This window comes from Xyrauchen texanus, chromosome 7, assembly GCF_025860055.1.
Source record: "Xyrauchen texanus isolate HMW12.3.18 chromosome 7, RBS_HiC_50CHRs, whole genome shotgun sequence".
In the NCBI taxonomy this organism is placed as follows: Eukaryota; Metazoa; Chordata; class Actinopteri; order Cypriniformes; family Catostomidae; genus Xyrauchen; species Xyrauchen texanus.
Window position 1 is genome coordinate 20,636,174 of NC_068282.1, and position 12,415 is coordinate 20,648,588.

Genomic DNA, 12,415 nt, shown 5'->3' on the forward strand with positions numbered 1-12,415 from the left:
GACTGGCAGTATGCAGGGGTGTAAATATTACTCAGAAATGATACTTGTGAACTAAGTGAAATTATGGATACTGAGTGAAAATATGACTCAATTAAAAGTCCAAGTATCTAGCCAAAAACATACTTGAGAGAAAGTAAAAAATTATTCACATTAAATTGTACTTAAGTATTAAAAAAGTAATAAAGTAACTTATTTCTAGCTAGAATGAAATGAAGAGATGAGATTATGTGAGAGAGGATGTTTTTAAATTCAATTGGTTTGTTAAGTCGTCATATTCCTCAACCAGTGGCATTCACAACCTGGTCATAGAATCATTTTATAATAACAACATTTTTGCAAAATTATTATTATAAATTTTTTTTGGTCTGTTATATGCAACACAGCAATTTCCTGGTCGAATGAACAGTAGAGGCGCTGAAACAATAATTTCACTTATCCCCTTTCACTCAAATCATGAGTAAAACGGTAGATTATCCATACATAAACAATTCCTTTCTGCTCTGTTCCTCACACAATGCTATCTTATGACATATAAGCACTTTAACTATAGCGCATGACTCATTTTAACTTTTGCATAAAATAACCAACTACATTTACAAGCTTGTTTAAATGTGATTAAATTGCACAGTAGCTCAATAGATAGAGTGTTGCATATGTGATACAAAGGACCAGGGTACGTATCCTGAAGAGCATGCAAGAGCATTCACTTCCATACTAAGTGCCTCACTGTAACGTCAATTTTTGCTTTTTTTAAGAAAAGCAGGAACGAGCCGAAATAGTTTTTGTAGTAATCAACATTATGCCACAAATGTTGTCGATTAAGCTTAAATTGTATTGAACCCAGAACATTTCTTTAAGGTTTAGGGTAGAGAGGTCGATTTTGTTGATTTTAAATCTTGTTAGAACATTAACCTGAAAAACCTAATCTATTCGGGGGAACATTTCACTCACTTTTAGCACCACAACATGGACATTTCACCTCGGAACTGCCCTGAGACATGTAATGAACCACATCATTTTATTTTTCAAAAACGTTGCCACAGTCACACAATGTTCGTTGCACGGGTGAAGGCACTCATGAACTGCAATGTCAGAGAACCCAGCCCCTTGAGACATAGAGAAAGATAATAATTTTTAAAAAATGAAGCTTTGAAGAAAGTTAGTAATGTTGTTGGTTTTGTGAACAGTTTGCTACCAAACAAATCTTGCTTTTGGGCAGATTGATGAATTCAATAAAATTCATAATTCATATTTACTCAGATTCCATAATTTTTATTATCAATAGGATTATTATCATTATCATGGCTAGTTTTATAGTTATTATTATAATAAATAGTTGCCTAATAACAACAACAACAATAAACATTCAGCAAATAGGAATTAGAAATTCATATATATGATTAAAATATGAAGGCAAGTGTATAAATAAATGACATGCACACATTTAATTACAAAAGCCTTTAGTATATATATATATATATATATATATATATATGTGTGTGTGTGTGTGTGTGTGTGTGTATTTGCAACATGAATTATAATTTTTTACTTCATAACTGTACAATCTGTAGAAGTAGCAGGCATTTAGAATAAAGTTTAGGACAAAACCCATCAGTGTTTCTCACTTTGTGCTCATAGTTTTCAATGAATACATCACATTCTTTCATGCGGTCACATACGGTCTAGTCGCACAAATATTTCAGTGTATCCAAAGCTCAAATCAGATCCGAAATGCGGCCTCCTCAGATGGTCGGAACTCCATTTGAAATGACTGACCTAGTCTGCTATCTGTCATTTGTCGGATAGGCTACAGTGAAAAGGTGGCTTCAATCCAGGAAGACAAAAGAAAATTATCTGCAATAATTTAATGAGTACTTTTCAAGTTTAAATAAAATTCTAGGGAGCAAAAAGTACTATTTTTCTTTGGAAATGTGATTAAGTAAAAGTATAAATATTCTGTTTAAACTGCACTTGAGTAAAGTAAAAATCGCAAAGGCGAGGGCAGCAGGTTTAACTTGAAAGCTAATATGCTGTAACATGACCAAAGTTTCACACAAAACTTTCACTTGTAGACCAGTTTTAGATTATTGTGCATTGAAATGCAGGACTAATCAAAGCCTTTGCCCTGTCTCTTAAGCTATTTATCTACTGTATATATAATTGATCATTGTAGTCTGTTATCTTGAACTAACCATTCGAATATGGACCTTTGAGAGGTCAGGGAGCTTAGCATATTCCTGAGATTAGCGTTATACTTGCCTATTATTTTGAAGGCTGGGAAGTAGGAATTGCTGTGTAACTAAGGAAGTAAGCAATATTGAGTACGTTTACAAGGGCAGTTACAATCAAGCTACAGTGGGTTTTTGTGTAGTCGAGCTACAGTCTTTATCTCTCTGCCCAAGGATACATGACACCATGCGTAATTGAATAGCTGAAGGAAGGACCTCAGTTGAGGAAGTTACTTAGACGGTTTACAGTTGACCTTTTGCATCATAGTAGTGCAATGAAATAGTCATTCTGATTATGGTGATGTCTGAAGGCAGAAGATTACGCATTTTTTTCCTGGATCATTCTAATTATACAAGCTGTTCTTTTCTTCACTTAGTGCCTTCAATTTCTAAGGACATTATCCTTATAAACTCATTGTAAAGCATCATAATAAGGTTTAGACTGAGGAGAGATGTTGTGAATTAATAGACGATTAATAAAATATATGGTTTGTCTATATTTTCCTAGCAATTGCTAGTATATTAATAGGTTTGTAGTGTACAATTGAACAGTTCTCCATCTGTCACTGGACCTGTCATTTGCTGCAGGTTGCATATTCTATAATTATGCTTTCTGCTTTATTCTATGATTGGAATCTACTTGTAAGTAAAAGAAGCTGTTATAACCACTTGATGTTGATTGAAAGTAAGATATATGCAGGAGATAATGTGTCATTTGTAATGTTTCAGCATTCATGGCATTAATGTTAATGCTAGCCAGCTAATCTTGGCCATAATGCACCTGTTACTCTCTTTTATTGTATTTTATGATGGAATTTGTGAAAATAGTCTACGTAATATAATGAAAACATTTGTATTTATTTTTTTATGTTTGTTTGTTAGACATTTGAAGCAACTGTAAAGATGGGTGTTTTGTGATATGGGTATTATGGCAGACATATAGAGAATTAGGCAATGGAAAAATTACAGGCAAAATAATAATAATAATTAGAAGGAAATCAATGCGTCACATGTGTGAATTGCTTACAGATTGCTGATCCCTCCAAAAGTGGACATTTCGAGCATTTGCCATGTGGGTGCATTCCATTCTGAAGTGATCATTAAAATCATGTTTATTGGAAATTCAGTTTGAAACAATCTCACATTATGACTGTTCATCTTTCGAGGTGCCCTTTGAAGGCTGATTTATCCCATTTGGAACACAGAGACATGTGTTTTTGCTGCTCTTCTTCTAAAGTGTTTACATGATTTCATTTAATGGGTTCTCTTACGAGAGGTTCTCTCGTATTGCGTAAGCTAGCTTACGCTACGGGAAAGATTCATCTTTTCTGAGATATTGAAGCCAAAAAATTATCCTTAATTTTTGTATCCATTGTCAACGCAGTGCGGCAGCTGCAGACCTTGAGCGGGCTAGCTAGCGAGCTCATAGGTTGCTCTGCGGCAACTGCTGCAGCCTATAGACGAGCTTGGGCTGAACTCGCGATCCAATGAGAGGCGTCCGCGCTCACTGCAACAAAGCCCGCCAAAAGGGGCGTGACTAGAGTGCATATAAGCGTAGTTCAGTAGGCTGGAACCCTATTTTTCATCTCTTCAGCGAAGCTCTTCGCATCTCTGAACTGGAAGCCGCGTCGCCGCTCGAGGGGCATCAAGCAAGCGTGGACAGCGCCGAAGAAGCCGGCCGTCTTCGCCACCTTCAGCCGCCCTGCGAGCTACGCCATCCGGCGACGTATCCTTTTAAAGCAAGCTAGTTCTTATGAACTTCACAAAAGAGTACGAGCGTCTTTTTAAAGATGCCTCGCTCCACTTGCGCCTCATGCCGCCCCTCTCAGCACCGGAGACCGCCACGCCATCTGGCGCCTCTGCCTGGGACTGGGGCATGCAGAGCTCGCCTCGCTGAAGGCGGATGCGATCTCTGCGAGGAGCTTCGATGTCGACCCTGCGGGCTCGACTCAGCGCCAGGACCGAGCCGCCGCCGCTTTCCATTCAGCCGCGCAGTAAAAGCGCCGCTCTCAAAGGCTGCCGGAACCAGTGGTAGAAGCGATTGCCTCGCCGAGCCCCTCCCTAGAGCATCGCCTTCACCCTCCCCGCCCACCCGGACACGCAGTTGCCGCCGAGCGGCTGCTCTGCTGCCATCTCGGATGAAGAAGCGGAGGATAAGGGCTGTTCCATCATGGCTTCGGACAGCCAGGAGTGGTCAGGCTCACACGCTCCTCCTCGCCCAGGAATCCAGCAGGACCCGCGCCGAGTCGGCGGGGAACTAACGCCTCCTCACACAGGCCGCTGACCGCCTCGGGCTCGAGTGGTCACCGCCCCTGAGCAGGCTCCCAACAGACTCCACGCCGCACCTTTGCCCGCCCTCCGCGAGATGGCGGTCTAAGCTGGTGCTCCCGCCTAAGGCCTGCAGAACTACTTCCGCCTGTGTTGGCCGCGCTTATACCGCCACCGCCAAGCTGCATCTGCTCTGCATTCCATGGCCGCCTTACAGACAGAGGCTGTTTCAGATCTGACTAGCCGACTTGGGAGAAGCTGAACACACTACGCCGCTCTCTCTGTCCGGTCTCTTCAGTTCCGCGGTGAGTGGCATTGTTGACCGCTCGAGCCCAAGCCATGAATCTCTTTCTGCCTCGTCGCGCTAGCTCCTCTGCAGGCCGCCCACGTGACCAGCCTCCTACATGAGCCTCTTCACAGCGCCCAGCTCAACAAGCCAGACTTCTCAGCGCCGACAGGGCGGCCGCCTCGATCGCGCTCAGACAGCCGCCGCAGACCGCCGCCTCTGCGTGGCCTCGGCCTAAGATTGTACTGAAACCTGAGCAACCGAAGTCCTCCTAGCGTTGTTGAGAAAACGACGGCTCAGTCCCGCCACGGCCGGACCACCGTCAAAGCTTCGCCCCTGTCAGTCCCCTTCTCTCAGGCTACTGCAGTGGTGGAATCAGCAGCCAACAAGCCGGTGATACTACCCGCTTGCCTGCAGACTCAAACGCCGCTTTCACGGCGACCCAAAGAAATCTTGTAAAGAGTAAACATGCCTTATGTGTAGAAAATGTGCCCACAATCCAGTGCTCACCCCTACACACAAGCATTACACATCCCGTGTCCCTATCAGAGCACACTCACATAAGCGGTTACGACCCGCCGAGTGTTAGAGTTAATAAACGCCCACGCAGCCCGTGGCGCGCTCTCCTCTGCCCGCTCTGTCACACGGCCAGCTGTATGTAAGTTCCGTAAGCCCCTGTCAGTCCCCTTCTCTCAGGCTACTGCAGTGGTGGATTCAGCAGCCAACAAGCCGGTGATATTACCCGCTTGCTCTGCACTCAAACGCCGCTTCCACGGCGACTCAAAATAAAGCCTTATGTGTAGAAAATGTGCCCACAATTCAGTGTTCACCCCTACACACAAGCATTACACGTCCCGTGTCCCTATCAGAGCACACTCACATAAAGCGGTTACGACCCGCCGAGTGTTAGGGTTAATAAACGCACCCACGAATCCGTGCGCGCTCCATTCTCTGGCCGCTCTGTCACACGACCAGCCTTATGTGTAGAAAATGTGCCCACAATCTAGTGTTCACCTCTACACACAAGCATTACACGCTCCGTGACCCCATCAGAGCACACTCAAAAGCGGTTACTGAACCACTCGAGTGTTAGAGTCAATAAATGCGCCACGAATACGCGCGGCGCTCCATTCTCTGCCCGCTCTGTCACACGGCCAGCAAACACTTCTCTGTATGTAAGTCCCGTGCCCGTGGCTATGCTTGTGCATCACTTAACAGACGTGACTCTTTCCCCATTCACCTCAATCGGAAGTCACTCACAGAACAGCCTGTCCATGCTGTCTGCGAGCAGTCCAACATAAGCACAGTAAGCGCTCACACATTCTGTTCAGCGCTGTGTGCGCAATCAGAGCGATTTGGCCATTCACCCTCTAACATTACGCTTCAAAGCGTGGGAAGATATTCCAGGGATATCCGAATGGGTGTTAAGCACAATAAAACAGGGCTATTTGCTACAGTTCGATCGCCGTCCTCCTTGCTTCAGAGCTGCTCGAAACTACTTTGAACGCGGAAGCAGCGTGCATGCTTCGTTCGAAATAGCAAACCTTCTGTGCAAAAGGGCCATAGAGAGAGTGCCGCCTCCCTGAGCTGAAGTCGGAGTTTTATAGCCGTTATTTTCTTGTCCCCAAGAAAGACGGCGGCCTCAGACCAATATTAGATCTCAGGGTTTTGAACAAAGCGCTTGCAAAAGACCGCTCAAAATGCTTACAACCAGCAAACTCCTCGCGATGTGCGCCAGGGGACTGGTTTATTTCTCTCGATCTGAAAAATGCATACTTTCAGATTCAGATAAATCCCTGTCACAGGCCATTCTTGAGATTCGCCGACGGCCAGGTTTATCAATACACCGCCCTTCCGCTCGGCCTGTCCTTAGCACCTCGTACTTTCACGAAGCGCATGGACGCTGGCGCCGCACTCCCCGCGGAGTCAAGGTTTGCGAATTCTGAACTATTTGGACGATTGGCTGATTTTGGCACAATCACATACGGAGCTTCTGTCTCACAGGACAGTTCTCCTCAGTCATCTGAACAGTTTGGGCCTTGCAGTCAATTGGACCAAGAGCTCACTACAGCCCAGTCAGGCAATTTCCTTCCTTGGAATAGAACTAGACTCAGTGGCAATGACGCTCGCTTATCTACACAGCCGGCCGTGTGCAGCTTACTCAGCCAGCTCATTTCAGATGAACAGCCTCACACCTCTGAAGAAATTTCAGAGAGTGCTAGGCTACATGGCCTCAGCCGCAGCAGTACTTCAGCTGGGTTTACTGCACATCGCCCGCTTCAGCATTGGCTACACACCGCGCGTCTCGCCGGGCTTGGGCCACAGGCCGCCAGCCCATCAAGGTGACTCAGACCTGTATTTCAGCTCTGCAGCCCTGGACAGTGGCCGAATGGTATCAGCGGGAGTGAATGGGAGCTGTATCTCGCTGAAAAGTCATCTCGACAGACGCGCCCAACACGGGTTGGGGCGCGGTCTGCGAGGGCTCTCCGGTTTTCGCCTATGGTCAGTTCAGGAAAAGCTCCTTCACATAAATTGTCTGGAAATGATAGCGGTCGAGTACGCCGCGGCGCTTTCTCCCGGTCATTCAGGGTCACCACGCCCTGGTCCGCTCGACAACAGGTCTGTGGTATCCTACCTAAACCGCCAGGGCGGTGTCAGATCCAGGAACCTCTTCCATCTGATCTAAACGCATACTGAGTTGGTCCCAGTGCCACCTGCGCCGCTGAGGGCGACGCGACGTGCCAGGCCACCTGAACGACGGCCCGACGGACTGTCCAGAGACAATATTCCCCAGGGAATGGTCCCTGCATGCTCAAACAGTCCAGACGTTATGGCACCTATTCGGCAGAGCGGAGATAGACCTCTTTGCGCCCAAAGAGAACTCTCACTGCCCAATATTTTTCTCGAAGCGAGGACGCCGCTGGCCCAGGACTGGCCCAGACGCCCGCTTACGCCTTCCCTCCCGCCTCGCTATTGCCACAGGTAATGCAGAGGATCAGGGAAACGCGCCACTCGGTGCTCCTCATAGCCCCACGCTGGGAGAATCAGACATGGTTCCCGGAGCTTACGCAGCTGTCACTGACAGCCGCGGGCCCATCCCAGTGAGAGCAGATTTCCTCTCTCAAGCTCGCGGCACAATCTGGCATCCCCACCCAGAGCTGGGCTGCATGCGTGAGTGATCAACGACTACCCGCCGCTCTGCCAGAAGGAGTAATAAACACCATCATACACGCTAGAGCCCCTTCCACGAGAAGACTCTATGCGCCAAAATGGTCTGTGTTCTCAAAACGGTGCACCGACCGAGACCTGGACCCGCGGACATGTGGGGTGTCGCCGCTGCTCAGTATTTCTACAAGAGCTGCTGGATAAGGGCAGATCCCCATCCACTCAAAGTGTATGTGGCGGCCATTGCGGCGTTCGCTGAACCCTGCACGGCCAGTCATGGGGTAAAAACGAGCTGGTCATCCGCTTCCTCAGAGGAGCTAGAAGGATGAACCCCCGCGCTCCATCGGTTCCTATCTGGGATCTTTCTATAGTTCTCGAAACTATGAAAGCCCCCTTTCGAACCACTTCAATCCGTGGATTTGAAATACCTTTCACTCAAAACCGTTTTTCTGACTGCCCTGTCATCAGTCAAACGTGTGGGAGACCTTCACGCGCTGTCTGTCAGCGCTGCGTGTCTTGAGTTTGGACCAAGTGACTCCAAGGTCATTTTAAAGCCTAGACACGGCTATGTTCCCAAGGTGATCGGTACTCCTTTCAGAGCACAGGTCATTTCCCTATCGGCGCTGCCAGCACCCGATAGCGAACGCGACGCCAATCTCCTTTGCCCGGTCAGAGCACTGAGATTGTATACTGCCAAAGGTCTCGCCGCCTCGAAACTGACACTATCTAGATGGATAGTGGACGCTATTGCTGCTGCATACGCGTCAAAAGACCTGCCATGCCCGTTGGGCATTAGGGCTCACTCCACTAGAGGCATGGCGTCCTCGTGGGCATGGTCCAGCGGGATTTCCATTCACGACATATGTGTGGCAGCGGGATGGACTTCCCCCTCCACCTTTGTCAGATTTTACAATATGGAAGTGCCCGCTCTGCAGGCAAAACTACTAGCGGTTTAATACGCTACAGCTCCCCTGGTGAGCTGCACTGATGGGACACATTCCACACAGACCGGCACCGCCGCTCTGTCGCTCCCTTCCCACTATGTGCTTATGTATTACACAATCAATGACCCGCATTCTTGCCGGCCAAATATTATTTCCCCACTCATAAGGGCTCCCCGGTCCCCCTTAATTCCCTGGGGCTCATACAGTGGATGCTTGGCGCGACGGCGTTGACAATGGGTTCCCGTAGCGTAAGCTAGCTTACGCAATACGAGAGAACCTCTCGTAAGAGAACGTATCGGTTACCTAACGTAACCTCGGTTCTCTCTAGATGAGGGAACGAGTATTGCGTAGCCGGCCGTGCTCGCGCCACCGGCTGACTTTTCGCTTCAGTCAATGAAAACCAGGGTTCCAGCCTACGAACTACGCTTATATGCACTCTAGTCACGGCCATTTTGGCGCTTTGTTGCAGTGAGCGCGGACGCTTCTCATTGGATGCGAGTTCGCCCAAGCTCGTCTATAGGCTGCAGCAGTTGCCGCAGAGCAACCTATGAGCTCGCTAGCTAGCCCGCTCAAGGTCTGCAGCTGCCGCACTGCGTTGACAATGGATACAAAAATTAAGGATAATTTTTTGGCTTCAATATCTCAGAAAAGATGAATCTTTCCCGTAGCGTAAGCTAGCTTACGCAATACTCGTTCCCTCATCTAGAGAGAACCGAGGTTACGTTAGGTAACCGATACGTTTTATTGTAGGGGGATGTGTTATTTTATGACTGTTGTACAGCACCTTGGTTAGTACTCATGGTGCTTTTAAGGTGCTATATAAATAAACTTGACCTCAACCTTGACCATGACATTTTAAAAAGGTGAATTTTAGTCTGACTGAAATCGAACTTTTAAAGTGCATTTAAACGCACTCATTGTTTTGACTGTATCTTAACAATACAAAACTTCCTAGATCCACCAGTTTTATTAGAAAGATCATGCTGGACAACCACTTTCACAAACAAAGTTTTGCTAGTGCTGAAGAATGGAGTGTGGATGGAGTTGTATTCTGTAGACAGGGATAGGCAGTATTTCAGATACATGTATTTGAAATACGTCTTTGAAATATAAAATACTATTTTGTAATTTGTATTTTAAAGTCTTTGAACAAAATCTAATTAATTTAATTAATTTGTATCTACAGTAAATACATTTATGTTTGGTATTTGTGTATATCAAAAAACATAAAATGCTTCGTGCCAGTCAACCTGTTTAGTAGGCTGATGATTCCCTGTATCATTCAGGCATGCCCCCCAGTCCCAACATTCATGCATGTGAGCTGCATATGCAGCAGCTAGCAAGCTAGTCTAATTATGGTTACCGAGTTTACTAGCAATCGTTAGCTAGATTGCTAGCTTGCCAGCTTAAATGGAACATCATTCAGATTTGCCTTCAGGTAAAATTAAGGAATAAAAGAGCACTGGCAAGGGGAAAATAGCATTAGCAATAGCACTGAACATTAGCGCTAGCTAGTCAGACTTGCTAGCTAATTGGTAGTTGGTGTTAGTAACTGCTTGTGTATTAACTAGCTAGCTATAATCAAGTGTGTAAAGCATTACTCCTTGCTAGATTTTTCATGTTTTACACATGATTTATTTAATAGGGTTCGCCACAAGTAATAGCAGGCTGCAGTGTAACATGGACAGAAATAAGTATAGAAATGTCTAACATTTGCATTTTGCACTATTTAAGTTTGTAATCATGTACCTGTTCATATATACACTGATGAGCCGAAACATTATGACCACTCACAGGTGAAGCGGATAATGTTGATTATCTCCTAACAAGGCCAGATATCAAGATCTGGGTAGATTAGATGGTAATCGTATCAGTTCTCATAGTCAACATGTTGAATGCAGCCTATGGGCAGGAGTAAAGTCCTGAGTGACTTTGACAAGGGGCAAATTTATATGGCTAGACGACTGGGTCAGAGAATCTCTGAAACAACAAGGCATGTGGGGTGCTCCCAGTCAACAGTGGTGAGTACCTACCGACAGTGTTCTATGGAGGGACAAACCACAAACCGCCGACAGGATTTTGGGCACCCAAGGCTCATGGATGCACAAGGGCAATGAAGGCTATCCTGTCTAGGCCAGACCGACAGAAGGTCTACTGTGGCACAAGACACAGATCGTTTTAATGATGGTTACAGGAGGAATTTGTCACAACACACAGTGGATCACGCTCTGCTGCGTATGGGGCTGCATAGTAGCAGACCGGTCGGCGTGTCTATGACTCCTGTCCACCGCTGACAGCACCTACAATGCACCTAGTGTCGAAACTGAACCTTGGAGCAGTGGAAGAAAGTTGCCTGATCCGATGAGTCTCTTTTTATTTATTTTGCGGCCGAGAACGTGTGTGCTGTTTACCTGGGAAAGTGATGGCACCAGGATGCACTGTGGGAAGACGACAAGCCGGTGGAGGGAGTGTGATGCTCTGAACAATGATCTGCTGGGAAACCCTGTGTCTGACCAGTCATGTGGATGTAAATTTGACACCTGCCAAGTACCTAAACATCTTTGCAGACCAGGTGCATTCCTTCATGGCAAAGGAATTCCCTGATGGCAGTGACATCTTTCAGCAGGATAATGCGCCCTGCCACACTGCACACATTGTTCAGGAATGGCTTGTGGAACATGATGAAGAGTTCAAGGTGTTGCTCTGACCTCCAAATTCCCCACATCTCAATCTGAGTGAGCATCTGTGGGATGTACTGGACCAATAAGTCTGATCCATGGCGGCTCCACCTCACAAATTACAGGACTTGAAGGATCTGCTGCTAATGTCTTGGTGCCAGATACCACAGGACACTTTCAGGGGACTTGTAGAGTCCATGCCTCGGCGGGTCATGCTGTTTTGGCGGCATGCAGAGGACCAAAAGCATATTAGGCAGGTGGTCATTATGTTTTGGCACATAAGTGTAATTGTCTTTAATTTATAAGTTTAAGTTTTACAAAAAAGTACTGGTGATGGCATCAAATGGTACTTTGATATTACCATAGTTTATGTCAGGTGCTATGTCCAAAAACATACAAAACACATTCATAACACATACAAAAAAATACAAATAATTCTAAAAAAAATTTTTTGTAATTTCTTATTTCCTACTGTTCAGGGGAAGGAAAAATGTAGGTGAAACGAAGCAGTTGTACACCAAAATGTGCTTTGCATTCAGAATAGGTCCAGATAGATTTCAGCCTAATAATGATACTAAATTGAAAGGAAAATTTTACATGTATTTTTTGTATTTTCAAGATGTAAAATATGGTATTTTATTTTGATAATTTTTTTCAACACAATATTTGTTTTTTTATTTTGATACATTTAAACTAAGGTATTTTGTATATTTATTTGAAATACATTTTCATGTATTTGTGCCCATCACTGTCTTTAGATTGGTTTTGAGTGGAATATCATCACCTGCAACAGAAACAGAGATCACAGTTGAGCACCTGCTGTCTCATCAGAATTGAAATGCATGT